At 48.9% G+C, this 26,844-nt stretch overlaps 1 protein-coding gene across 10 annotated transcripts in view; it reads right to left on the minus strand.

Annotated features, from left to right (window-relative positions):
- Window positions 1-26,844, minus strand: part of ptprc (protein tyrosine phosphatase receptor type C) — a 452,107-nt gene that overhangs the window by 345,476 nt on the left and 79,787 nt on the right. The window contains exon 1 of one of the 10 annotated variants that reach the window (XM_038794832.1): window positions 2,222-2,257. The exons of the other annotated variants lie outside the window; for them this stretch is intronic. The gene's annotated coding sequence lies outside the window, so the exon portion shown is untranslated. Of the gene's footprint in view, window positions 1-2,221; window positions 2,258-26,844 lie in introns of those variants that run through there. 10 annotated transcript variants of the gene reach the window in all.

Consider the following 26,844-nt stretch of genomic DNA (forward strand, 5'->3'; position numbering starts at 1 on the left):
TTCAAAGTCAGTTTCTCAATTTTTCTGAATGTGGCAATTTGAGAATCTTTTCCACTTATGGTAGCAGGATGAAACTCATATTTATACAAACAAAAACATACTTCGAAAAGCTCCAGGCCAAACCAGCAAACAGCAGTCCGTCACGACTCACGACTGAATGGCTATCTTGTTCAGTTCAAACGGTTTGAGTTTTTAACATTTCATCAGACAAATCAATGCATTTTCCCCTCATCGTGCTGCCAGGAAGTACAGTCTGAGAAGGGATATAAAGAATGCTTTCAGAAGGAGATGAAAAAAAAGGAAAGCAAACTGCATTCAGTGCAGAAGCATGTGTCAACAGACTGGAAAGCTCAGTGAATCAGGAATTTATGCTAAGTTATTTCCATTATACCTCACCTTTCAGACAAGAAAAATGCTGTGTTTTCTTCACCAGTTCGCTCTGAAAATTGTATTGTTCCCCAAAACAGTTAATTTAAATTCAAAGGCTGCTCCACAGAATTATCGATCTTTCCTGCCATCTAATGTACGGTACAGGAACATCTTGGAATGTACAGACAGGCTTCAAACATTTTCACTGTTCACTGGTGAAAAGACAACATATTACAAACTGTCACAATTCCCATAACAGCCTCCCCGAACAGGCGCCGGAATGTGGCGACTAGGGGCTTTTCACAGTAACTTCATTGAAGCCTACTCGTGACAATAAGCGATTTTCATTTTTCAAAGGCCGATCTTAAGTATGGCAGCAACTCATTCTTCGTCTGCATATCATCAGTGTTCACGACGACTGTGTCAAATCCAATACTGCACATTATCATTGACGTATAATTTAGCTTCATCCATCATAACACCCTGCTGCTTAATTGGTGTAACATCAAAGCTACAGTATTTCCTCATGCTTGATGGTTCAACATCCGCAGCTTTTATAGTCATTGCAAAATATCATTCAATTTTTCTATTCAGTCAATACAGCGATAATGGATGCCAGTGCCAAGTATCGACAAGAGACATCGCTACCATAACAGCCCTTGGAAAGCAGAAACATTTTGTAAACACCCAGTACTATGATCAGCAACATTTGAATGAATGGCATTAACTAAATAGAAATAGTGAAACGTACTGTCTTATAAACGTTCCTCATTTCCAACTTGTGATATTTTTAGTGCAGACTTTCACTGCAATGCTCAAAGGATTGGCTGCACAAGCTGGCAGTCCATCTTGCTAAGTTATATCTAGTAGTTTTTTTAAAAGAGTCCAAGACAACTTTTGTACTTACATAGAATTTACAGTGCAGAAGGAGGCCATTCGGCCCATCGAGTCTGCACCGGCTCTTGGAAAGAGCACCTACCCCCTACCCAAGGTCAACACCTCCACCCTATCCCCATAACTCAGTAACCCCACCTAACACTAAGGGCAATTTTGGACACTAAGGGCAATTTATCATGGCCAATCCACCCAACCTGCACATCTTTGGACTGTGGGAGGAAACCGGAGCACCCGGAGGAAATCCACGCACACACGGGGAGGATGTGCAGACTCCACACAGACAGTGACCCAAGCCGAAATCGAACCTGGGACCCTGGAGCTGTGAAGCGATTGTGCTATCCACAATGCTACCGTGCTGCCCGGGTCTGGCTGGGTGGGTTTGTACTGGGTTTAGGCCCTGAGGTGACAATTACTTCATGATAGAATGCTACTTACTGGGCACTAACTTGCTTGTTTACATGATTGGTTCCTCGTTTGCAGAAACTGTGTGTGTGTGTGTGCTGGGGAGGGAGTGCATTTATGTATGTGTTAGTGTGTATATGCTTATGCATGCATGCTTGAATGCACACGGCCAATGTGTGTTTGTGTTTGTTTGCTGGTACATGTTTGACTATGTGTGTGTGCGTGTGTGTGTATGTGTTTGTCTGTGTACATCTGACTATATGTCAGACTGTAAGAAAGTGAGTATGATACATTAACTTCCTTGTTTGCTGTATCCCTTATTTCTAAAATTAGCTTATTTTCCTCCTGAAAAAAACTGTTTTCAGTGGAACAGCACAAAATACACCACAAGTATTTGGCAGTGGGCACACTTGCAACTGTAAATGGGAAGTTAATGTTTTGCTAACGAAAGTTAAGTCTTTTTTCCTCCTTTTAGAAACCATTGAAGATTTAAAAGTTCTGTGTTTATTGGCTCAGTCCTGCCCTGTACCTGAATTATCTTTCTCCAGCTTACCTGAAACGTCACTTCTGCACAGACATGTCAACTCCTTTATGCATATTAGTTCCAGCTGCTCTGTTAAGATGCAACTGGCCTTGCCCATGCAGCTGACATGACTTGTTCCTCCGAGTTCCCGCCTCTATCTTCTCAACTGCTTCTGACCTACGTCTCTGCCACTAATAACCACATCCTCTCCAGTCCTCCATTTCACCATTTTCTTGCCAAAATACACTGCTCCTCCACCCAGTCAAAAGAATTAGTTATCTGCTGATGTCAGACACAGATTTTAATACACTAACAGCTGACTTCCCTGTGAATTTGACATATTCTGCAGATAAATGGATTTCTCTTAAGACTAAGACCAATGTAGGTAAATTCTCCATTGATAAGACTACTATTGTTTCGTTCATTGAGCACGGTACAAACAGCTTCCGAGCTGTATAACAAACTATTCTTAGGCTTGTCGGTTTTAATAGATGAAAAAAATTTAAAACCCAAAGTCACGATGTTAATTGAAAATGAGATATTTCAATGGGAAAATCCCAGGAACAGCAACGAAGAGAGACTGCTGACAGTATTGGTGTTCAACTGTCTTATCTTTCTCCACAAGTGTTTGACAAATATGATGCACATTTTTCACAGAAATAAGAAACTAAGAGCAGGAGCAGGCCATTCAGCCCTTCAAGCCTGCTCTGCCATTCTTTATGATCATGGCTGGTCACCAAACGCAGTAACCTGTTCCTGCTTCCCCTCCACCCCACACGCTTTGATCCCTCTAGCCCCAAGAGCGATATCGAACTTCTTTTTGAATCCAAGGCTGGATTTTCTGGCATCCCAGCCGAGTGTTTCTCGGCAGCAGGAGACGGCACGAAGTTTGCTGGCTGCCGGATTCTCTGCTCCCGCCACTATCAGTGGGAATCCCCATTGAAGCCACACCACTCCGCCGGCAAACCCACGGGCGGGGTCGTGCTGCCGGCAGGACCAGAGAATCCCGCTGCCAACAAACAGCTGGAGAATTACGACCCAATGTTTTGTCCTCAACTGCTTTCTGTGGGACTGAATTCCATAGGCTCACCAGTCTCTGGTAGAAGAAATTTCTCCTCATCTCACCCCTTTTTTGAGAAAACACATGATTAAATAAATGCCGCGTTCATAACTTAGCATGTCCTGAAGGATAAGGCTGCCAGCCTAAACTTACATCAGGTCGTCAGAGAATCAACTTAAGGAAGTCACTTAAAACATGTCAATGTCACCAGTCTACCAATCGCGGACAGCCAACCAGTCAGTCAATGTTCAATAATTCTACATCACCATCCCTGAGTATATCCTGTCCTCAGAAGGCAGCAGTCCACTGTTGGACTGTATACAATTCATAGAATCCCGACAGTGTGGAAGGAGGCCATTCAGCCCATCGATTCTGCATGCGAATATTTTTAGGTATGACATTTAATAGGAGGACAACTTTGAATACTCAGTCTCCAGTTTGTTGTTGATTACTTTGAGGAAACCAATGATACTCACCAAGTCTCAAAAAAGTGACAGGACCTGCTCCAATGTAACAGCTCCAATGTAATATGGGCCGAATCTTGTGGAGTCGATAGGGGTCTTGTCCATTGGCTGGCCAGCAGGTGGGACCTCCACACTGCCTCTTTTTGGGGCAACCTGCCACACCTTGTGCCAATCAGACAGTTAACAGGCCTAGCCCTGGAATCAAGAACCCTCAACCAAATCCCTGCCCTCGGAGAGCTACCCAGCTAATTAGAGGCTAGCAGCTCTTCTGTGCTCATCAGCACCAACAGGGTGGCAGTGGCTGCTGCCAATACAATTCCTACCTGAGGCCTTGGATCGAGAAGTGGCCCATGCAGGTATAGGTGAGTTACAGCTGGAAGCGGATCATGGGGGAGTAGGGTCAACAATGGGTAGGAGGTTGTCCCTCATTCCTGATGCCGGACTCAATCAGGAACCGAGTGCTTTTGAACAAGGGAGCCCTGTGCGCCCCCCCCCCCCCCCCCCCACCCCCCCAACCGCCCCCGGAGGTTGCAAGTACACATGTCAGGGTTTACTTGCCTTGCTCCTTGCTTGGCGAGCCTCTTAAGAACCTCATTTGGCAGCAGGGCAGGAAGGCCATCCATACGTTTTCCTGTCATGGCCTTAATAAGGATGGAGGCAGGAATGTGGCAGAGTCACCACCCGCCACCATCCCACCCAAAGAAATGCCTCCCATGCCACTAAATCCACAAAGGGGAGAACACAAGATTCTACTCAGTGTCACAAGATGGTTAACAGATTAAAATTGACACAGCTGGGTGGCACGGTGGCACAGTGGTTAACACTGCTGCCTCACGGTGCCGAAGACCATGGTTCGATCCTGGTCCCGGGTCACTGTCCGTGTGGAGTTTGCACATTCTCCCCGAGTCTGCATGGGTCTCACCCCACAGCCCAAAGATGTGCAGGGTAAGTGGATTGGCCACGTTAAATTGCCCCTTAATTGGAAATTTAAAAAACAATTGACACAGCTACCAACATAGACATAAGGAAGGGAAAATTCACATTTAGATGATCTATTTTTTAGTGATTTTGATTTATTTTTATTCGTTCTTGGGATGTGGGCATCTCTGGCTGGGCCAGCATTTGTTGCCCAATATGAGCTCCCCCCACGAGGGGCGGGGGGGGCCTAGCAGCTGGAGCTCATGAATCTAGTTTTTAGAAGCTGACCTGGATTGGGACCGGCATAATCGGTAGTCCCGGCTGGGACCTATATGCTGTATGCCACGAGTCAACATTTGCTTTTGCTTTCCAAATAAACCTTCTTTTATGTAAGCTTCTCAGGAATTCTGAAAATGTTATTCTGGCAACGAGGAAAAACTGAGATTCTGGACGTTCGGACCACGTTTGAATTCCCCAGCACAAGAGCAAGGTCAGAGCAAGTTTAAAAATGCCTTGAAGCTTTGAACGCAGGAGTAGAAGATTGGTATTTCTGTCAGGGGAATGAAATTTTAGGAGCCGACTGACAGAGGTAATACTCCTGCCCATCTGTGGAACCCCAAGCTTTACCTACACAGACGGGGAGCTTTACCTACACAGACGGGCAAACCCTGGGGAAGTTGATCACAGGATTCCTGACGCGCCAAGGCAAATTGACCGAGCATTGTGACTATGGGCCATACCTTCCAGAGGTGTTGCAAGACTGCCTCGTGTGTCACATAAACAATACGGCAACCAAGCCTAAGTTTTCTTTATTTTTTATTTTTTTTAAAATATTTTTGTTCTCCTTTTTCAAATTTTCTCCCAAATTTACACCCAACAGTAAACAATAATCAGTAATGAATGCAATGTCAATCCCCATATCAATAACAACGATCCCATCCTCCCACCGAACCCCAAACATGAGCCCGCATGTTAACATAAACAAATGACAAAATGCAATCAGGAATCACCCATAGTCACCATTAACTCATTAAGTCCCTCTCCCCCCAACCCTCCCAGTGCGCCCCCCCCCACCTCCCCCCCCCCCCCCCCCCCCACCATGATCCAATTCTCGAAAATGCATAATGAATAACACCCATGAATTGTAGAACCCCTCCATCCTTCCCCTCAGTTCAAATTTGACCATTTCAAGCATCAAGAATTCCAACAGGTACCCCTGCCACGCCAGGGCACAGGGTGGAGAGGTTGATCTCCACCCTAACAGGATCCGCCTTCAGGCGATCAACAAGGAGAAGGCTACAACATCTGCCTCCGCTCCCGTTTCCAACCCACGCTGGTACAACAGAATATAGCCTCCCGAGGGCCTGGGTCCAGTTTCACGTGCACCACTTTAGAGATTACCCTAAACACCTCCTTCCAGTAATCCTCCAGCTTTGGACAGGACCAAAACGTATGAACGTGGTTGCAACCCAGCATAAGTTGTGAGCAGAACCTTCTTTCAACTTAAAAAGGGCCATATAATTAATCCTCTTGCGTGAAAATGTGGAAAAGGGAGTTCAAGAACTCCAGAGCTCCATGGATCTGGATGTACATAACATTGGCTGCTCCCGCATTCCGGCAAGTAATTCCTCCAAGAGCAATGTCATGGTCAGACCCATTGGCCAAGAGCCACCACAGCCCGACGAGATATCTCTCCTGAGCTCCAAGAGGAAGATTCACAACGGTGCTGCACTTATGATCGCAGGAACCATGGGAGCCAGGAATGTCAGAACCGACAACGGGCGGGTCGCCCTGGCCTTTTGACACATCTATGCAGAGCCAGGGATTTACACTTAGTACAGCCTGATGAGGATGGCTGTATTATGGCTCTAAAAGTAGTCCCCATCAAGATCATCATCCAGGTAAACGACCACCCACTAGAGATGGAAATAGATATACAGGCTGCTGTCAAGGCCATTGGACAGCAAACATACCAGAAAGTCCATACGGAGATCCAACACCTAGGCCTAAGGGATTCTAAGGCACGATTATACCAGGGAACCATTAACCATCATTGGAACAGTGATGACTCGGGTTACTTATGGGCAACAATTAATTCACCTGCCACTGATAGTGATTCAGAGGCTCAGACCCAGTCTGGTCGGCCACAACTTGTTACAGAGGCCCCTCCCTGACTGGCAGCAGTCATTTTTAAAATGGGTATAGTCAGGTTGTCTGAGGTCCTGGGGAAATGCAAGTAGGTTTTCCAAGATGGTTTGAGGAAGATAAAATAAGCCATGAGCCATGACCAAACTTTACGTGAACCCAGAAGCCCAACCCAAGTATTTCAGGGCCCAATGAGTTCCAAATGCCCTACTGTTGAAAGTGGACAATGTATTGATTACTGTAGCCACTGAGAAGGAACACCTAGATAACTTACATGAAGAACTCCGCCGTTTCCCCGAGGCAGGTGTCCGCTTGAAACGGGGCAAGTGCATCTTCCAGGCGAGAGACGTCATATATCTGGGGTACATAGAAAATAGAACATTACAGCGCAGTACAGGCCCTTCGGCCCACGATGTTGCGCCGACCTGTGAAACCCCTCTAAAGCCCATCTACACTATTCCCTTGTCGTCCATATGCCTATCCAATTACCATTTGAATGCGTTTAGTGTTGGCGAGTCCACTACTGTTGCAGGCAGGGCATTCCATGCCCTTACTACTCTCTGTGTAAAGAACCTACCTCTGACATCTGTCTAAAATCTATCTCCCCTCTATTTAAAGCTATGTCCCCTCGTGCTAGACATCACCATCCGAGGAAAAAGGCTCTCACTGTCCACGCTATCTAATCCTCTGATCATCTTGTATGCCTCAATTAAGTCCCCTCTTAACCTTCTTCTCTCTAACGAAAACAGCCTCAAGTCCCTCAGCCTTTCCTCATAAGATCTTCCCTCCATACCAGGCAACATTGTGGTAAATCTCCTCTGCACCCTTTCCAATGCTTCCACATCCTTCCTATAATGCAGCGACCAGAACTGCACGCAATACTCCAAATGCAGCCGCACCAGAGTTATGTACAACTGCAACATGACCTCATGGCTCCGAAACTCAATTCCTCTACCAATAAAAGCTAACACACCGTACGCCTTCTTAACAACCCTCTCAACCTGGGTGGCAACTTTCAGGGATCTATGTACATGGACACCAAGATCTCTCTGCTCATCCACACTACCAAGAATCTTACCATTAGCCCAGTACTCTGTATTCCTGTTACTCCTTCCAAAATGAATCACCTCACACTTTTCTGCATTAAACTCCATTTGCCACCTGTCAGCCCAGCTCTGCAGCTTATCTATGTCCCTCTGTAACTTGTAACATCCTTCTGCACTGTCCACAACTCCACCAACTTTAGTGTCATCTGCAAATTTACTCACCCATCCTTCTACGCCCTCCTCCAGGTCATTTATAAAAATGACAAAAAGCAGTGGCCCCAAAACAGATCCTTGTGGTCACTAGTAACTGGACACCAGTCTGAACATTTCCCATCAACCACCACCCTTTGTCTTCTTCCAGCTGGCCAATTTCTGATCCAAACTGCTAAATCACCCTGAATCCCATGCCTCCGTATTTTTTGCAATAGCCTACCGTGGGGAACCTGATCAAACGCTTTACTGAAATCCATATACACCACATCAACTGCTTTACCCTCATCCACCTGTTTGGTCACCTTCTCAAAGAACTCAATAATGTTTGTGAGGCATGACCTACCCTTCACAAAACCGTGTTGACTATCCCTAATCAAATTATTCCTTTCCAGAACCAGGTTGACAAGGATAGATCCAGTGGAAAAGAAGGTTCGAGCCATCAAGTGGGCTCCAACGCCAGAGAATATGACGGAGCTAAGGTCATTCCCAGGGTTCATGAATTATTATGGAAAATTAACCATCGGGTGGACAACCATCGGGTGGACAACAGGACAAAGAGGCTGATAGCCTATACTTTGAGAACCATGGCTGATGCAGAGCGCAGGTACCTTCAGATTGAAAAGGAAGGACTGGCTGTGATCTTCGTGGTCAAAAGGTTCCATCAGTACGTCTATGGCCGGCACTTCACAATCATCATGGACCACAAACATTCACATGGCTTTTCAAAAAAGACAAGGTGATACCACCAATAGTGCCGGCCAGGATCCAGCGAGGGAAATTATTATTGGCAGTATATGAGTATATCTTCGAGTATCTCCTGGGCATGCAGATTGAACTCGCACACCCCGTCCCCACCAGTAGCGGACAAAGTCGTGCTGGTGTTCCATTTTATGGACAAGTTGTCTGTCACAGCACCACAGATTCATATGTGGACGCAAAAGAATCCTGCATTGGCAAAGTTGCACCACACCGTCCTTCATTGGAGTCTGCAGGGGAAACTGCTTGAAGAATGTGGGTTTTCACAACCAAGCAACAGGAGCTTAGCGTTGAAGACCGCATTCTCCTCTGGGGAGCCCATACACTAGTCCCAAGGCAGGCCAGAAAGCCAAGCTGCAGGACCTGCACAATGCACATCCAGGCGTGTCCAAAATGGACATGCTCGCCAGGAGCTACCTGTAGTGACCATGGTTCGATGGTGATATCAGGTGGTAGGTGCAGCAGGGTACAGCATGCCAAGCACATCAGAAGCTCCCGCCAGCAGTCCCACTCCACCCCTGGGAGTGGCCAAGTTGGCCCTGGGTGTGGTTACATAGCGATTTTGCCAGGCCTTTCTTCGGTCAATGTTCCTACTATTCATCGACACCCATTCAAAATGGATGGACGTTTACCGGATGTAATCCACCACTTTGCGCACTACCATAGAGAAGCAACATCAATCGTACAGCGCCCATGGTATGCAAGAGATGCTCAACACCAATAATGCCACCCTTTCACCAGCGAGGAATTCTTGAAGTTCTTGCAGGCGGATGGAGTGAAACACAATCGGACTCCCCGTCTCACCCCTATTCTAATGACTTGGCTGAGCGAGCGGTACATACCTTCAAGAGGGGCATGAAGAAACAAACAACAGGGTCAGTTGAGACAAAACTGGTGTGTTTTCTGTTCAACCATCAGACCACGCCGAATATGGCGAGTAGGGGAGTACCGACAGGCCAAAGACTACGAACCTATTTCCCAATCTTGGTGAGAATGTGGAGAAGAAACATGATCTCCAGAATAAGTGCCATGACCAACAGAAGCAGGATAGAGGGTTCAAGACAGGGGACACTTGTACATCCGTAATTTTTAAGATAGTGCCTGGTAGATACCGGGGTCTGCAGTAGAAAAGATTGGACCAGTCTCTTGTGGGCAGCACATCAGCACAGCGGTTATCATTGTTGCTTCACAGCTCCAGCGTCCCAGGCTCGATTCCCGGCTTGGGTCACTGTCTGTGCGGAGTCTGCACTTTCTCCCCGTGTCTGTGTGGGTTTCCTCCGGGTGCTCTGGTTTCCTCCCACAGTCCAAAGATGTATAGTTAGATGGATTGGCCATGCTAAATTGCCCTCAGTGTCCAAAAAAGAGGTGAGGTGGGGTTACTGGGTACGGGGATAGGGTGGAGGTGTGGGATTAAGTAGGGTACTCTTTCCAAGAGCCAGCGTAGACTTGATAGGCCAAATGGCTTCCTTCTGCATTGTAAATTCTATGATTCTATGATTCTTGCACGGTCAAAACCAGGGAACGCCGGTATGAAAACATGTGGACCATCTCAAAGGCAGTGAACCTGTGCCAGAGCCAGTCTTGCCAGATTAATCAATCCCTCATCCCTCTTGCCTATCAGCCATGAGCCAGGGAGCAATACTCCCCAAGGGCCAGAATACAGATCCACGCAAGATGGAAGATTCTGGTTCAGGCATAGAGATGGAATCATCTCTAATGTCAGATGACAGTTTAGGTCAGGGAGAGAGTGCCAACAAGGCCCCCCCAGATGGTCGGCTCGGAAACAATGCTCCCTGACCCAGCCCCACAGTCATTGAAAACACAGCTGCGGACAAAGTGGTGAAGGGGACATCTTCCACCTCCAACGACACAAGGATCTATGGACTTTGGAGAGTGGGATGTAATAACCCGCACAAGACCCACGGGAATGACCTAATTGATCGCCCCGTGGGACCCGTGGAATACGAGCTCCCCCGCTGAGAGGTTGAGGCCTAGCAGATAGGGCTTGTGGAATCTAGTGCTTAAAAGCCAGCCCAGATCGGGATCGGCATGATTGGCAGTGCTGACTGGGATCAAGTGCTGTATGCTGTGTTGCGGCCTTTACTGTTGCTTTCCAAACAAACATTTGTTTGCGTAACCTGTGGGCGACACGGTTAGCACTGTTGCCTCACAGTTCCAGGGACCCGGTTTCAATCCCGGCCCCGAATCACTGTCCGTGTGGAGTTTGCATATTCTCCCCGTGTCTGTGTGGGTCTCACCACCAACCCCCCTCCCTTCTCCGCCCCAAACCCAAAAAGATGTGCAGGATAGGTGGATTGGCCACACTTGTGAGGTTCGCCAACAAAACAGAAGAAAGGAAACAAACTGAGGGACAAAGCAAAAAAGGGCCGCTCCTGTTAGGGGCACTGCCCGAACATAACAAAGATCAACGGAAACTTAAAAATATTAAATAAGAGTGCAGTTAAAGGGGTCATAGGCGGATTGGCCATGCTAAATTGCCCTGAGGTGTGGGCTTAAGTATGGTGCTCTTCCTGGGGCTGGTGTAGACTCAATGGGCTGAATGGCCTCCTTCTGCACTATGACTCTATGAACCTTTGTGGGACCTCTGAAGATTTTATATGTTTCTTCCAATGTTGCCATAGAATGTTTATGTTCATTTGCGAGGTCAAACAGGGTCTCAGGAGTTCAGGAATCTTTAAGTTCTTCACTGAGAGCATTAACTTATGTTACTTGCTCACGTCTTACGAGTGGGAACTGGATGACTTCCAGTGATGGCCATGGAGTGAGTGGTCGTACATTTGGTGACTCCCACTCGAGGTGGAATTCTGTGGCCCTTTTAGGGGGTGTTGATTGGTGAAAGGTGCATAAGCACCGAGGGATAGTGCTGCTCCTTCGGTGAGTCTGGTTTATGGTTTACTTGACCAGAAATATGACGAGTAAGACGCAGGAGATTGAGCGAGAGAGTATTCAAAGTGTGACACAAGAAAGGATGGCAGAGAGTGTTGGGGCAATGTTCCCACCCAATGGTCTACTGAGCAACTGGTGAAGTTCCTGAATGCAAAGTTTCAGCAGCTGAAACTGGAGGCCTCAGAGGCAAAGTGGTGGAGCCACTGAGGGTGGTGATCGAGCGTGTTGGGCAGAGGTTGGTGGTGCAGGGTCAGGTGCCCCAGAAAATGGAGTTGGTGGGCAAAGATGAGGAATGGCTGGCCTCGATGGAGGTTGAGATGGTGTTTTTTTTGGAGAGCCAAAACAGGGTCAATGTGGAGAACCCCGGGAATCGGGATAGGATGCAGAAGCTACGGATTGTAGAGCTGCCTGACGGATCGAGGGAGCTCAGGACACAAAATATATGAAGAACATGTTCGAGAGGTTGGTGGGGGAGGGGGTCTTTGACTGCCCCCCCCACCGCTGTGGTGGATTGAACGCACAGGGCACTGAGGAGGAGGCCGAAGGAGGGGGAGGCTCCGAGGGTGATAATGGTTTGACTGCATCGCTTCCTTGACAAGAGAAAGATTTTGAGGTGGGCGAAGCAGACAAGAAAGAGTCCCTGGGACAGTAATGAGCTGAGGATTTACCAGGACTCGGGAGCGGAGTTGGCCAAGAGGCTGGCCGGGTATAATTGCATCAAGGCTGCCCTCTACAAGGAGATGGTGAGGTTTGGGGTGTTGTACCCCGCTCATTTGTGGTCACAAATCAGAACCGGGAGTTATATTTCGACATGCCAGTGGAGGAGGCAAATTTATGACAGACCGTGGACTGGGTGGTGTGTGAGGATATTGAACTATGTGTGGTGAGATAACCACTGTAGTTATGTGTACTGCAGTAGGGGGATGTATGCCTGCACCTGTAATACAGGTTCCTCCGGTCAGCCCCTGCCGGCTAGCTCCGCCCACAGGGAGCTTATGTATAAATGTATGAGAGCTGCTCAGACCCTCAGTCTACAGTTGCGGATGGAGGGACAACATCGTACAGCAATAAAGCCTCTATTGTACTAGTCTCTCGGCTTTGAGTATAATTGTTAGCGCCACAATTTATTGCTGTACGATTTCCCAGTCACCATGGACATCAGAGTCAAGCCTGACCGTCTGCAGCTGGATCCACATTCGCCTCACGCCAGAAAAGACTTTGATCACTGGCTCGCAGTCTTTGAGGCCTACATCTCTTCAGCACACCCTCCCCCGACGGAGGCTCAGAAAAAGCAACTCCTGTACTCCAGACTTAGCTCCAGCGTCTTTCCGCTCATTCGAGATGCGACCGACTACACCGCAGCTATGGAACTGCTCAAGGAGAATTATGCACCATCGACGAACACCCTGTTTGCGAGGCATCAACTTTCTACTCGCGTCCAGCAGCCGGGTGAGTCGATTGAGGACTTCTGGAGGGCCCTTATACCTCTGGTACGAGACTGCGACTGCCGGGCCCTCACAGCCGCGGAACATTCGGACTTACTCATGCGCGATGCCTTCGTTACAGGCATTGCATCGGACCCCATCCGGCAACGACTGCTGGAAGGGGTCGCCCCCGACCTCGCGGCCGCAAAGGCCCTGGCGCTCTCCATGACGGCCGCCTCCCGTAGTGCGCACACTTACTCCGCTAGCCACTCGGCCCACCCGTCCTACCCCTCGTGGACCCCGCAAACGGCTCTCCAGGCCCATCCGTCCCACCCCTCGTGGACCCCGCAAAGGGCCCCCCCCAGCAGCTGCCCCCGCGCACTATGCCTGCGCTGCCCGCCGCACCGCACCCCCTGGGGGTCCCCACTGTTACTTCTGCGGCCAACAGAAGCACCCTCGCCAACGCTGCCCGGTCCGCACAGCGACCTGCAAAGCTTGTGGAAAGAAAGGCCACTTTGCTGCGGTGTGTCAGTCCCGGACGGTCGCCGCTATCGCGCCGCCGGTCCCCACGCCTCAGCCGCTCCCTCAATGGGCCCCGCCGTCCGCTTCCCCCGACCCCACGTGCGATCAGTGGACGCCGCCATTTTACCCACAGGTACTGCGGATGCCGCCATCTCGTCTCCAGGGGCCGCCATCACGGGACACGGGTCGCTACCGCTCCTCGTCGGACTCATCTGACTCAACCGCCGACCAACCACTGCTCGCCTCCGTTACGCTCGACCAGTCCCGTCCTCGCAACCTGGCACCCTCTTCCACATCGGTGCTGGTCAACGGCCATGTGACCTCCTGCCTCATCGACTCCGGGAGCACCGAGAGCTTCGTCCACCCGGACACGGTGAGGCGCTACTCCCTTGCGGTCCATCCCGCCGACCGGCAGATCTCCCTTGCCTCCGGTTCCCACTCTGTCCCGATCCGGGGTTTCTGCCTGGTTAAACTCACTGTACAGGGTGTGGAATTCGACCGTTTCCGTCTGTACATTCTCCCCGACCTCTGCACTTCACTCCTACTAGGCCTGGATTTCCAGTGCAATCTCCAGAGCCTCACCCTCAAATTCGGTGGACCCCTACCTCCCCTCACCGTTTGCGGCCTCGCGACCCTCAAGGTCGAGCCCCCCTCCCTCTTTGCCAATCTGACTGTGGATTGCAAGCCCGTCGCCACCAGGAGCAGACGGTACAGCACCCAGGACAAGGCCTTCATCAGGTCCGAAGTCCAGCGGCTGCTTCGGGAGGGTATCATCGAGGCCAGCAACAGCCCTTGGAGAGCCCAGGTGGTAGTGGTTAAGACCGGGGAGAAGCACAGGATGGTCGTGGACTACAGCCAGACCATCAACCGGTACACGCAGCTCGACGCGTACCCCCTCCCCCGCATTTCTGATATGGTCAATCAGATTGCACAACGGGTCTTCTCTACTATTGACCTGAAATCCGCCTACCACCAGCTCCCCATCCGTAAATCGGACCGTCCCTACACTGCCTTTGAGGCGGACGGTCGTCTGTACCAATTTCTGAGGGTTCCCTTCGGCGTCACGAATGGGGTCTCGGTCTTTCAGCGAGAAATGGACCGAATGGTTGACCGGTACGAATTGCAGGCCACCTTCCCGTACCTCGACAATGTCACCATCTGCGGCCATGACCAGCAGGACCATGATGCCAACCTTTATAAATTCCTCCACACCGCATCTCTCCTTAATCTCACGTACAACAAGGAGAAATGCGTGTTCCGCACAGACCGCTTAGCCATCCTTGGCTACGTAGTCCAAAACGGACTACTGGGGCCCGATCCCGACCGCATGCGCCCCCTCATGGAGCTCCCAATTCCCCACTGCCCCAAGGCCCTCAAACGCTGCCTTGGGTTTTTCTCTTATTACGCCCAGTGGGTCCCGCAATACGCAGACAAGGCCCGGCCACTTATCCAGTCCACACATTTTCCCATCTCGGCCGAGGCACAACAGGCCTTCGCCTGCATTTGATCTGACATAGCCAGGGCGGGGATGCACGCCGTAGACGAGACTCTGCCTTTCCAAGTAGAGAGCGACGCTTCAGATGTCGCCCTTGCCGCCACGCTGAATCAGGCCGCGCCACACTATGGAGATGTTAATGTGGGGAATGTTGATTTGTACAATTGGTGGATGGGTGTATTTAACAGTCGCAGTTGCGGAGTGGGTGAGCGTGTTCTTTATGACTTTTTTCTCTTTTTCACTGTGGTCTTCGGGGATTTATGGGTTGGGGCAGTTGTGGGAAGAGGAGGTAGGCTTGGGCCTTGAGCGGGGGACTCCGATGCAAGCTGGTTGGCTAGTTAACAGGAGTGAAATGGGGATTCAAGTTGTGGAGGGAGTTGGGGGGGGGGGTGATGGTTGGGTTTCTTTTGTTATTGTTTCTGGGTTTGGGGCGGAGGGAGGGGGGAGGGCAGGGAGAATGACTTGGCGGAGTTGGAGTGGCGCAGTGGGGAAGGAGGAGACTTTGAGGAGGGCCTGAGGGCGAGCAAGGCGTGGACCTGGGTGAGTTGATTGAAGAGGGATTATGGTTGACTGGTGACGGGGGGAGGGTCGGGGCATCCCCCGACCCAATGGGTTATGTGGAACATCCAGAGCTTGAATGCACCGCTCAAAAAGCCATGTGTTTTCGCTCCTTTATTGGAGTGGCGGACCCTTGGCGGTTTGAGAGGCCGAGGGCAAAGGCGTTTTATTTTCTTTTTATGTGCACCATGTGTACTCCCGTATTGATTTCTTTTTTATAGACGAGGTGTTGGTGGTGGGGATGGTAGGGTCGGAGTACTCGGCGATTGTGGTCTCAGACCACGTGCCGCACTGGATGGATTTGGAGGTTGTGCAGAAGAAGGCCCAACGGCCACAATGGAGGCTGGATGTGGGGTTACTGCTGGACAAGGGGGTCTATGAGAAGGTGAGGGTGGCCATTCGGAATCATGTTGAGGTGAGTAAGATGGGGGTGGTGCAGAATAAGCTTCTGTCCGAGAATGTGATTGGGGAGGGCAGAGTGGTGGATATATGTAGGGTGTTGATGGTGGAAAGGGGTGGCTTCCCTGTGGAGGAGATCAGGCGTAGGTGGGAGGAGGAGTTGGGAGGGACGTTGGGGGCTGGAATGTGAAGGGAAGCTTTATGGAGGATTAAGATGTCCTCGCCGTTTGTCGGGCTAAGCCTCATTCAGTTTAACGTGGTGCACAGGGCCCATATGATAGTGTCGAGGAAGAGTCTGTTCTTCTCACGGCAGCACAATAGTATAGTGGTTAGCACAGATGCTTCACAGCTCCAGGGTCCCAGGTTCGATTCCCAGCTGGGTCACTGTCTGTGCGGAGTCTGCACGTTCTCCCCGTGTCTGCGTGGGTTTCCTCCGGGTGCTCCGGTTTCCTCCCAAGTCCAAAGATGTGTGGTTTAGGTGGATTGACCATGATAAATTGCTCTTAGTGTCCAAAAAATGTTAAGTGGGGGTTACTGGGTTACGGGGATAGGGTAGATACATGGGCTTTACTTGGGTGCTCTTTGTAGGGGCCAGTGCGGATTCGATGGAGACCCTCAATCTTGCCCGTTTCACATAGGACGTGCCCTCATCTGTCACCCCCCTCTCCCCATTCCCCCCTTCCCGCCCACTTCCCACATCCCTCAGCCTTCCGCCACCTTCACTATCTTCCCTGCCCCCATTTCCCATCCTCCCAGGGTCTGTATAATATCACTCCAGGGTGATGGGACTGTGTCGGCACTGTCAGGAGTCATGATTGAGGGCAGTGGGGTAATGGTTACCCATGGAGAGCTGTGTATAGGTGTGTCCCCAGGATGCAAATCAGAGGTGAACACAACCTGCTGCTTATCACATTCGAATGGCCCTCGATGCCCTTGGCAGGCGTCCTCTGGTGGCTCTGGGACCCGAGAGCCACGGCGCACTTGCTGACAGCACATGTCCACCGTACCCCATTGTACCAATAGCAGACTGCGAGACGCACTGTGGTCAGGGGAGGTGGACTCGGGGTAAAAGCAAATTACTGAAAATGCTGGAAAATCTCAGCAAGTCTGACAGCATCTGTCGGGAGAGAAAAGAGCTAACGTTTCGAGTCCAGATAGCCCTTTGTCAAAGCTAAAAACAGAGAAAGTGGGAAATATTTATACTGTGGAGTGAGAATGAAAGATGAGTCATACCCACAGAAACCCAGGGAAATGGGGTGCTAAAGGCCACAGAAACCAAGGAGAAAGAGTGCTAATGGCAGTCCCCAGAGAGAACAAAAGGTGTGAAAGGCCAAACTGCAGAGAAACTAGCATCAGACGGTAAACTGTGACAGATGCAGGGGGGGGGGGGAAGGGGGAGTGGGAAGCAAAGGGAGAGATGGTAACGAAAGGTGGATAAGATGGGGGGGGGGGATGAATATATATAAAGAAAGACAAGAGAGAAAGAAATGGTAAAGAACAGTTAAAATGAAGTCGCATGAAAACAAAGTGGCCGCAGTGGGGAAGAGCTAATCATCTGAAGTTGTTGAATTCGATGTTGAGACCAGAAGGCTGTCGTGTGCCTAACCGGAAGATGAGATGTTGTTCCTCCAGTTTGCGTTGAGCTTCACTGAAACATTGCAGCAGGCCAAGAACAGACATATGGGCATGGGAGCAGGGTCTTGTGTTAAAATGGCAAGCAACGGGAAGGTCAGGGTCCTCAATACACACAGACCGAAGGTGCTCAGCAAAGTGATCAACCAGTCTGCGTTTGGTCTCTCCGATATAGAGGCAGTATGGTAGCATGGTGGTTAGCATAAATGCTTCACAGCTCCAGGGTCCCAGGTTCAATTCCTGGCTGGGTCACTGTCTGTGCGGAGTCTGCACGTCCTCCCCGTGTGTGCGTGGGTTTCCTCCGGGTGCTCCGGTTTCCTCCCACAGTCCAAAGATGTGCGGGTTAGGTGGATTGGCCATGCTAAATTGCCCGTAGTGTCCTAAAAAAAAAAGTAAGGGGGGGGGGTGTTGTTGGGTTACGGGTATAGGCAGGATACGTGGGTTTGAGTAGGGTGATCATTGCTCGGCACAACATCGAGGGTCGAAGGGCCTGTTCTGTGCTGTACTGTTCTATGTTCTACTCTGCTTAATCTGAACAATTCAACCTTTAGTTACGATATCCCTTCATTGACACTTCAATACAGTGGCTATGAAAACCTGACGTTACTACGGCAAGAAAAAAGGTATTCAGTTTGCCAACCTGCACATCACAATATGAACAGGATGCTTGATATGACGGAGATTTGAAGCAGTTTCTAAACGACCACAAACAATCAAAACAAAACTGATCAAAATGTAAACTTGTCCAAAGATGAGCATTAAAATACCCACTTATGTTCTGCAAACTTTGCCAACTAACAGAAATGATTCCCCTCAAAAAGCCACAACTTGTCCACAAAAAAACAAAACTTTGAAAGGTTTTCTGCACTAACCAGAGAGGCAATGCGTGAAGCCTCGTTACAAGAACAACAATAAAATTTCAAGGCGGGGCAAGCATAGGTTCTGTAAATATCTGACAGAATGAAACTATGCACATTCAAACATGTTGAGTGCTTATAACTGCACATTACATTTTAGTCATTTTTTTTGAAATGGAGACAAAGTACATTTTGTGAGGGACATCATTAATGTCACAGCCGCAATTACACCAAAAATGTCACACAACAAGAATATTTATATCACCAGCAGAATTCTCCGTCGGTGGTATCCTCCGGTCCACCAGCAGCACACTCACGCGGGCGGGTTTCCCAACAGCGTGGGGTGGCCACAATGGGAAGCCCACCTGGCCGGCTGTGGGAACGGAGAATCCCGCTTCAGGCGGGGCCGCGCCGGAAAATGTGGCTGGCCGACCGGAGAATCCCTCCCGACATCTTTAATGTGGATAAGTCTTCAGAGCTCTTGACACAGGTGCAGTGAAAAAGGATGCTGAATCAAAGAAGTATTTATAAGATATGACAAAAAGTCTAGTCAGAGAGGTGGGTTTGAGAGTCTTAAAGAAGAAGTGAATGACTAAGTAAATTCAAAGGCGATCACTATAGAACATAGAAAATAGAACAGTACAGCACAGAACAGGCCCTTCGGCCCTCGATGTTGTGCCGAGCCATGATCACCCTACTCAAACCCACGTATCCACCCTATACCCGTAACCCAACAACCCCCCCCTTAACCTTACTTTTTAGGACACTACGGGCAAGTTTAGCATGGCCAATCCACCTAACCCGCACATCTTTGGACTGTGGGAGGAAACCGGAGCACCCGGAGGAAACCCACGCACACATGGGGAGGACGTGCAGACTCCGCACAGACAGTGACCCAGCCGGGAATCGAACCTGGGACCCTGGAGCTGTGAAGCATTTATGCTAACCACCATACTACCGTGCTGCCCCTATGTCGCTGGACAATTTTGCTGATGTGATAAAAAGACTGCATGCCTTTTCTCCCTGTCTCACAACAGGGCAGTAGGGTGGCACAGTGGGCAGCACAGTAGCACAGTGGTTAGCACAGTTGCATCACAGCTCCAGGGTCCCAGGTTCAATTCCCGGCTTGGGTCACTGTCTGTGCGGAGTCTGCACGTTCTCCCCGTATCTACGTGGGTTTCCTGCGGGTGCTCTGGTTTCCTCCCACAGTCCAAAGATGTACAGGTTAGGTGACTTGGCCATGCTAAAATGCCCTCAGTGTCCAAAAAGGTGGGTTGGGTTGGGGTTACTGGATTAATGGGATAGGGTGGAGGTGTAGGCTTGGGTAGGGTGCTCTTTCCAAGGGCCGGTGCAGACTCAATGGGCCAAATGACCTCCTTCTGCAGTGTAAATTCTATGAATCTATGTTACCAACATCCTGATTCAAGCTGTGCCAACCACACATTCTCAATGAAGGTGCACCTCTTGGAAGCAGATATTTACTTTCTTAGAAATATAAGGAGTGAAAACAAGATATCTTCAATCCTGACAAAACTGCTGGGAGTGGCCCAGCGATTGTGAGCATTCTCTTTGCCGATATTTGTAGAGTCGAAGGGCGAGCTACTGAACTTGCATAACTTGTGCCAGCACCCAATACACGAAGAGCATATCCTCGTTTCCTGCTAACCTGCAGAGAGAACTGGGCTGAGGGTCTTCGAGCATTAGCAGAGTCACTCCCTCACTGCTCTGGAGCAAGGAGACGCCATAGCCCGCAATGTGTACTCTAAAACTTTCCGCACGTATGTCTGCGGACCATAATCCAGGCCTTGATTCTCAGCTGGGTCCACTTCTACCAATCGGCAGGCTGTTAGGCCCACTTTCATTTGATGTAGCAGCCCACCAATATCTCAAAGAGCAAGTGACATGGAAATTCCCAACCTACGAGTCCGTGCCACACCCCTCCTCGTCCACCTCTGACCTTGCTTGTGATATAAGGCCTCCCCACAGAAACTCCCTGGGAAGGTTAGTTCCCAGCGTAATTTGGTCCAATCTTAATTTGTGGCCATTTTACCATACTCCCAAGGAGTGAGTTAAAAAAGGCCAATGATTTCCAGCTTCACACTTTCCTCACAAGTGAAGCAGATTCATAGACTACAATAGGACGCTTAAACTCTAAATGCTGAAAATACAGAAAACACTGCAAGCATTCAAAAAGCCTTTCACATTCTGTGAGGAGAAAAAAACAGGTTCTGACTTTCTCATTCAGATCAAAGATTGGACTACAGAAAGTCGTAACCTGTCTTTGTTCTTTACTCCTGTGGACTGCCAACATTTTTGACTTGTAAATATATTTAATAGTTTACTCACAAATAAAATCCCCCAACAAAACCTTCAGATCGCTGCTCTGTTTGAATACCATTGGATTCTTTTCCACCGTCTGAGACCTGACATTGCTTCTTTTCACGCTGAGCATTCCCAGCAGAAAAATGTAGCTTTCAGGAAAAGTAACTTCATAATGAAAAAAAAATCATGAACCAAACATTAAAAGCCAACCGCCATAAAAACCCAAGTTAACAGGACACGAACTGAGCTCCATAGCAAACGCCAGGGCAGATGACAGAAATCAAACTAACGTTCAAGACCTTGGCACAGTCACAGACTCCAACTCCTCACCTATGTCAGATACATGCTCGCAACTAGAACTGGAATAGTGCCTGGAATTTGGTCAGAGGCAGTGGAAAACTTTGCATGTTTCTCAGGAATTGTTTTTGGATTCAAGCATGTTTGAATATACTTATTCTTGGACCTGGATATATATATATACTGTTATTCCTTGAATGTTACTGGGTCACACTTATATAAGTACTTACTGCATACAAGCAGTCCATTTGGCATGCTTACTCTGCACATTATAACTTGTGCCACATTATCAACATATCCTTTGATTATTTCCACCCTCGTGCACAAATTTAGCTTTCCTTTAAGACATCTATGCTATTTGCCCTAGTTACTCCTTGTGGTTGCAATTTCTGTATTCTCGCCATTCTTACTTTCTCCCCGTGTCTGTGCGGGTTTCCTCCGGGTGCTCCGGTTTCCCCCACAGTCCAAAAATGTTCAGATTAGGTGGATTGGCCACGCTATATTTCCCCTTCGTGTCCAAACAGATTAGGTCGGGTTACTGGGTTACAGGGATAGGGTGGAAGCCTGATATTAAGTAGCGTTCTCTTTCCAAGGGCCGGTGCAGACTCAATGGGCTGAATGGTCTCCTTCTGCACTGTAAATTATATGATTCTATAAAGCAGTTCTCCTGAACTCCTTGTTGGATTATTGGCAATGTTGTAGTTTTGGAAATCCTGGATCTCCCGACCAAGCAGCCATGACAGTGTACAAAGTACTGTGGCAGTTCAAGAAGGGGGTTCACAACCACCTTCACAAGGCCAACCAGGGAAGGACAATAGATTTTGACCTTGCCAGTAATATCCACATCCTAAGAACAAATTGAAAGGCATTCCACATGTGGAATCAATGCCTGATTGGGGGATTGGACATTGGGACAATGGCGGGGCCTGCCCTTGCTGCCAATCCTCCTCTGCACCCTGCTCCCCTCAAGCTCCACCACATGGAGCTACATTACATACCCTTGGTCTGGGTCACTCCCTGATCCAGGGACCTGGCTGCCTGTCCTTCTGGACGCAGCTATGGCCTCTCCAGTGGCACTGCTGAGATACTCAGCAGAAGGGTTTCGCGCCTTTGATTGGCACGCAGATCTCAATGGGTAAGACTTCAGCCCCCAGAGTATTGACTCCAGGGGAAGACCTCGCCAATGCTTGAGGATCTCTCGTCAATTCACCAGCTGGCAGGCAAAACCTGATGCCCCAGCAAGACTGTGCCCAGTGAGAAGCCCATTTTAATACTGCTGAGGCATATTCTAGTGGTTGCACAGGGTGCTTACCGTACATACTCCTGATCTCCCCAGTAGGGGAGTAACCATGTCATGGATAAGTTAATTGACTAATAATCAAGATGAGGTTTGGTTCACTCAGTTGGATGGACAGCTGGATTGTGATGTGGAGTGATGCCAACAGCACGGGTTCAATTCCTGTACCAACTGAGGTTATTCATGAAGACCCTGCCTTCTCAACCTTGCTCCTTGCCTGAGGTGTGGTAACCCTCAGGTTAAATCACCACCAGTCAGCTCTCAAAGCAGAGAACAGCCTATGGTCCTCTGGGATTGGGTGACTTTTTACTAATCCAGAATACATGAGTTCAAATGCAACATTGATATTTGAGAACTGGTATTCAGTTTACAATGAAATAAAAATCAATAAATGCGACCATGAATTTGTCAGATTGTTGGAAAAAGCCAACTGGTCCACTCATGTTCTTCCGAGCAGGAAAGCTGATGTCCTTCCTTGGCCCAGCCTTGATGTGACTCCAGTCTTTGGATGGTTGTTGTGCTTTTTAATATTGGATAGAATTACAAACAACTTAGTCATAAGTGAGCACTGTAGGATCAGTTTTTGTGCAGATAATACGATGGACGGACAACTGTCTCTGCCTGCCTGTGGTCTGCTTTGGAGGTCTTCAGAAACCAGTTTTTTAATACACAATCTCACTGAGTAGCAAATTAACTGCTTCATTTTGGGAATGTCCAGAAGAAACATCTATACAAAATTATACTACCTGTTTGGCAAAATCACCTGTTACACCTCTGGGTGAACAACATCAAATCAGATACAGCAATAGGCAGCTCAGCATACTAAACATGCCTCCAATAAAATATTGCAGGCATTGCTTTAACACAGGTACGGTTCTTCGAGTTATGTAATCAACAGCGCTGAGTTACTCAGGATTTGGGGGAACAGGCAAACAAAATGGTGAAGTTAGTGAAGAGAGGACTGGCCTTTCAACTTTGAAAACAATCCCTGAAATGTTAGTTTTACACTGCAATTGGTGTGAACACCAAATGTCATGAGGCCCTCTCCTGACCATCACTTTGCAAAATTTGCATTGCTCTCTGAAATGATTTCTCATACTACAAATATACTCCAGTTTCTGCAATCTAAAATCTGCCTTCAGTGGATGAAGCAACTGCAGTAGAACTGACCCAATATAGTTCTTTGCCCACTTTGTAAGCCGTTTCATTAATTTTGGTTACTGATATGCAACTTAGAGAGAGAAGCAGTTTATGCAGTATAGAGGGAGTAACTTGAATCTTTCAATACTGCTTCCTTCCTGTCTGTGTTCCAACTAAAAAGGAACTTACCACACATCACAGAATTACTGCAAACACATACCAAGTAACAGGGGCTACTTGTTTCGCAATGAGGAAAAATCTAAAAGTGACAGAAACCAGGGGAATAAAATTGGCTCTCCCACCATTTTAATTTAACATGATGCAACAGCTATTGACAGAATGTTTAAAGTCTATTTTTCTCTGATAAAAGTTCAGGTTGTTCAAAGTGCAACAAAACACTTTCTTACACTGAATAGCTGCCACTCAGCTCACTCTTCATTTTGTTGGGTCTTTTTTTAGTATGTATTATGGCTATTTTAGTGGCCAACTACTGCAGTATATGTGGTTTTAAAATTGGCATTTTGCCAACCGATGCTTTCTGTATTTTGCAGTAACTATCCTTCCATTGATCTTGGGGTTGCAAGGGTTAACTTAAGGCAGTAATAAATGGTTTCTCATATATTCCTATGAGGAAGACAGGTGACGAACCTCTACCAGGCCTATGTCAAAATCACCCCTGGTTAGAGGCTCAGGAATAATTGGACTGGTGTGTGGATATAATTCAGTCCTCATTTTAAATCCATGAGTGGTGAGTGCAGGCGGATAAAACCATTAAAACATCCAACAGCATTGTGAGTTTAATTATTTGGGACATAAAATACAAGAATGGGGAAACAATGATAATTTTGTCCAAAACGTTAGTCAGGTCACATCTTTAAAATGCCATGTATAGCTTTCCGCATCTCTTTATGGAAAGGACATTAAAGCCATATATTGATCAGCCAGGTTGAGTCCACAAATGGAGGATGCGATTTAACGGAACAATGTCTAAGTGTCATTTTGGGCGTGTTTGGCAGTGTTTTTGGAGAGCAGCGTTGGCAAGATCGCGGCCCGTCATTAACAGCACTGAGTGCTGAAAATGAGTGCCAACGAGCTTCTCGCCAGGACTGGCTGTATCGCTGTCTGATTCGCTAGGCTCACGCCTCAGCTTCTCACTGCTAACAAGGAGGAGCTGCTTTCAAAAGCTCCCTCTTTGCTCGCTCCAGTCAACACACGAGCATGGCAACACGCAGACCTGCTCCTCGCTTTAACCTGGCTTCTCGACACCGTCAATAAGAAACAGGGCATCCTGTTCACCCGAGGGGGCATCCTGTTCGCCCGAGGGGATGGGAGGGCCAGCAGCAGGGTACCAATACGCCTGGGGGGAAGTAGAAGCAGCTGTCAGTTCGGGCAGCATGACAAGGAGGACCAGCGTCCAATATCAGAAGCAGGTAAACGAGCTTATCTGAGCTGCAAGGGTATGTTGCAACCTCCCTCCATTTAAAAAAATATATTTTTATTTGTCATATTTGCATCATTTTCCCCATACAAAAGAGGAACAAAAACAACCCCAACAATATAAATAGAAACAATGCCCCCAAACCCAAACCCCATCTCAACAGTCAACTGTAACCAACTTCCAAAAGTGCATAATAAACAAACCCCAAAAATTGTAGAACCCCTCTTTTGCACCCCCACCCTCCATCCCCCTCAGCTCAAACTCTACGTTCTCCAGGGTCAAAATCTCCAGCAGGTCCCCCTACCACACCGAGGCACAGGGTGGAGAGACTGACCTCCACCCCAACAGGACCCACCTATGAGAGATCAGAAAGGTGAAGGCTAAAACATCTGCCCCCCGTTCCCGCCTGCAACTCGGGCCGGTCCAACACCCCGAATATGGCTTTGAGGGGACCGGGCTTCACTTCCATACACAAAACCCCCGAGATTGAACTATATATCGTCCTCCAAAACCTTTCCAGGTTCGGGCAGGACAATACAAAAACATATTAACATGGTTTGCAGGGCCCCTCCCACATCGCTCACAGACATTCTCCACCCCTCGAACGGCCAGCTCACCCTTGATTTTGTGAAGTGCGCCCTGTGTCCGGCGTTCAGCTGTATCAGCCCCAATCTCGCACACAATGTCGAGGCATTGACCCTCCGACGCATCTCACACCACAATCCCTCTTCCAGGCCCCCCCTTCCCAAGCTCCTCCTCCCACTTTGCCTTAATCTCCGTAGACACCCTATCCTCCTCCAGGATCCTCCCGTAGATTTCCGAAACAACCCCCCTCTCTTGCCCTTCCGCCAACAGCACCACCTCCAGCAAAGAAGAGGCCGGCGCTATCGAGAAGGTTGGGGAAACCTTTCTTGCGAAGTTCCGAACCTGCATGTACCCTTCCCCCTGCGCCAACCCGTATTTCTCTCCCAACTCCTCCAGACTCGTGAATCGGCCCCCAAGGGACAAATCCTTAATTTCCTTGATTCCCCCTCTCACCCATCTCCAAAACATCGCATCCATCCTCCTGGCTCGAACTCATGATTCAGCATAATCAGCATTCCGCCTGACCCAGCCCCCAGCTTAAAATTCTGCCTGAACTGCCTCCAAATCTTCAACGTTGCCACCACTACCGGACTCACCGAGTACTTTCCTGGAGCCATCGGAAGCTGCGCCACTGCTAGCACCCGCAACCCCGACCCCTCCTGCATCTTAACCCATCGGGCCTGCCCCTCCTTGCTCCAGAACCGCACCTTCTCCGCATTTGCTGCTCAATAGTAATTTGGGAGGCCTAGCCAAACCGCCATCCCCCCCCCCCCTTCTCCACCTGCCGTCCTCTCTCCCCACAGATAAACAAGTAGATCAATTTGTCCACATCCCTGAAGAAGGACTTCAATGAAAAGACCAGCAGACCCTAGAATAAAAACAAGAATTGCGGCAACACATTTATTTTAACTACCTTCACCCGGTCTGCCAACAACAGAGGGAGGTTGTCCCACCTCAACAAATTGGCCTTCACCCTCCCCGCCAAACTAGTAAAATTGTATTTTCAGAGCCCGCCCCAATCCTGGCCCACCTGCACCCCCAAGTACCAAAAGTGGGTTGTCGCCAAGCGGAGTGGCAGCCCCCCCCTCCTCGCCCCTATACCCCGGGAGCATCCTGAATCTTTGAAGCAGCTCCATTATACTCCTCACCAACATGCTCGGTTCCGAGATATACAATAG

The sequence above is a fragment of the Scyliorhinus canicula genome, chromosome 4 (assembly GCF_902713615.1).
Source record: "Scyliorhinus canicula chromosome 4, sScyCan1.1, whole genome shotgun sequence".
NCBI lineage: Eukaryota > Metazoa > Chordata > Chondrichthyes > Carcharhiniformes > Scyliorhinidae > Scyliorhinus > Scyliorhinus canicula.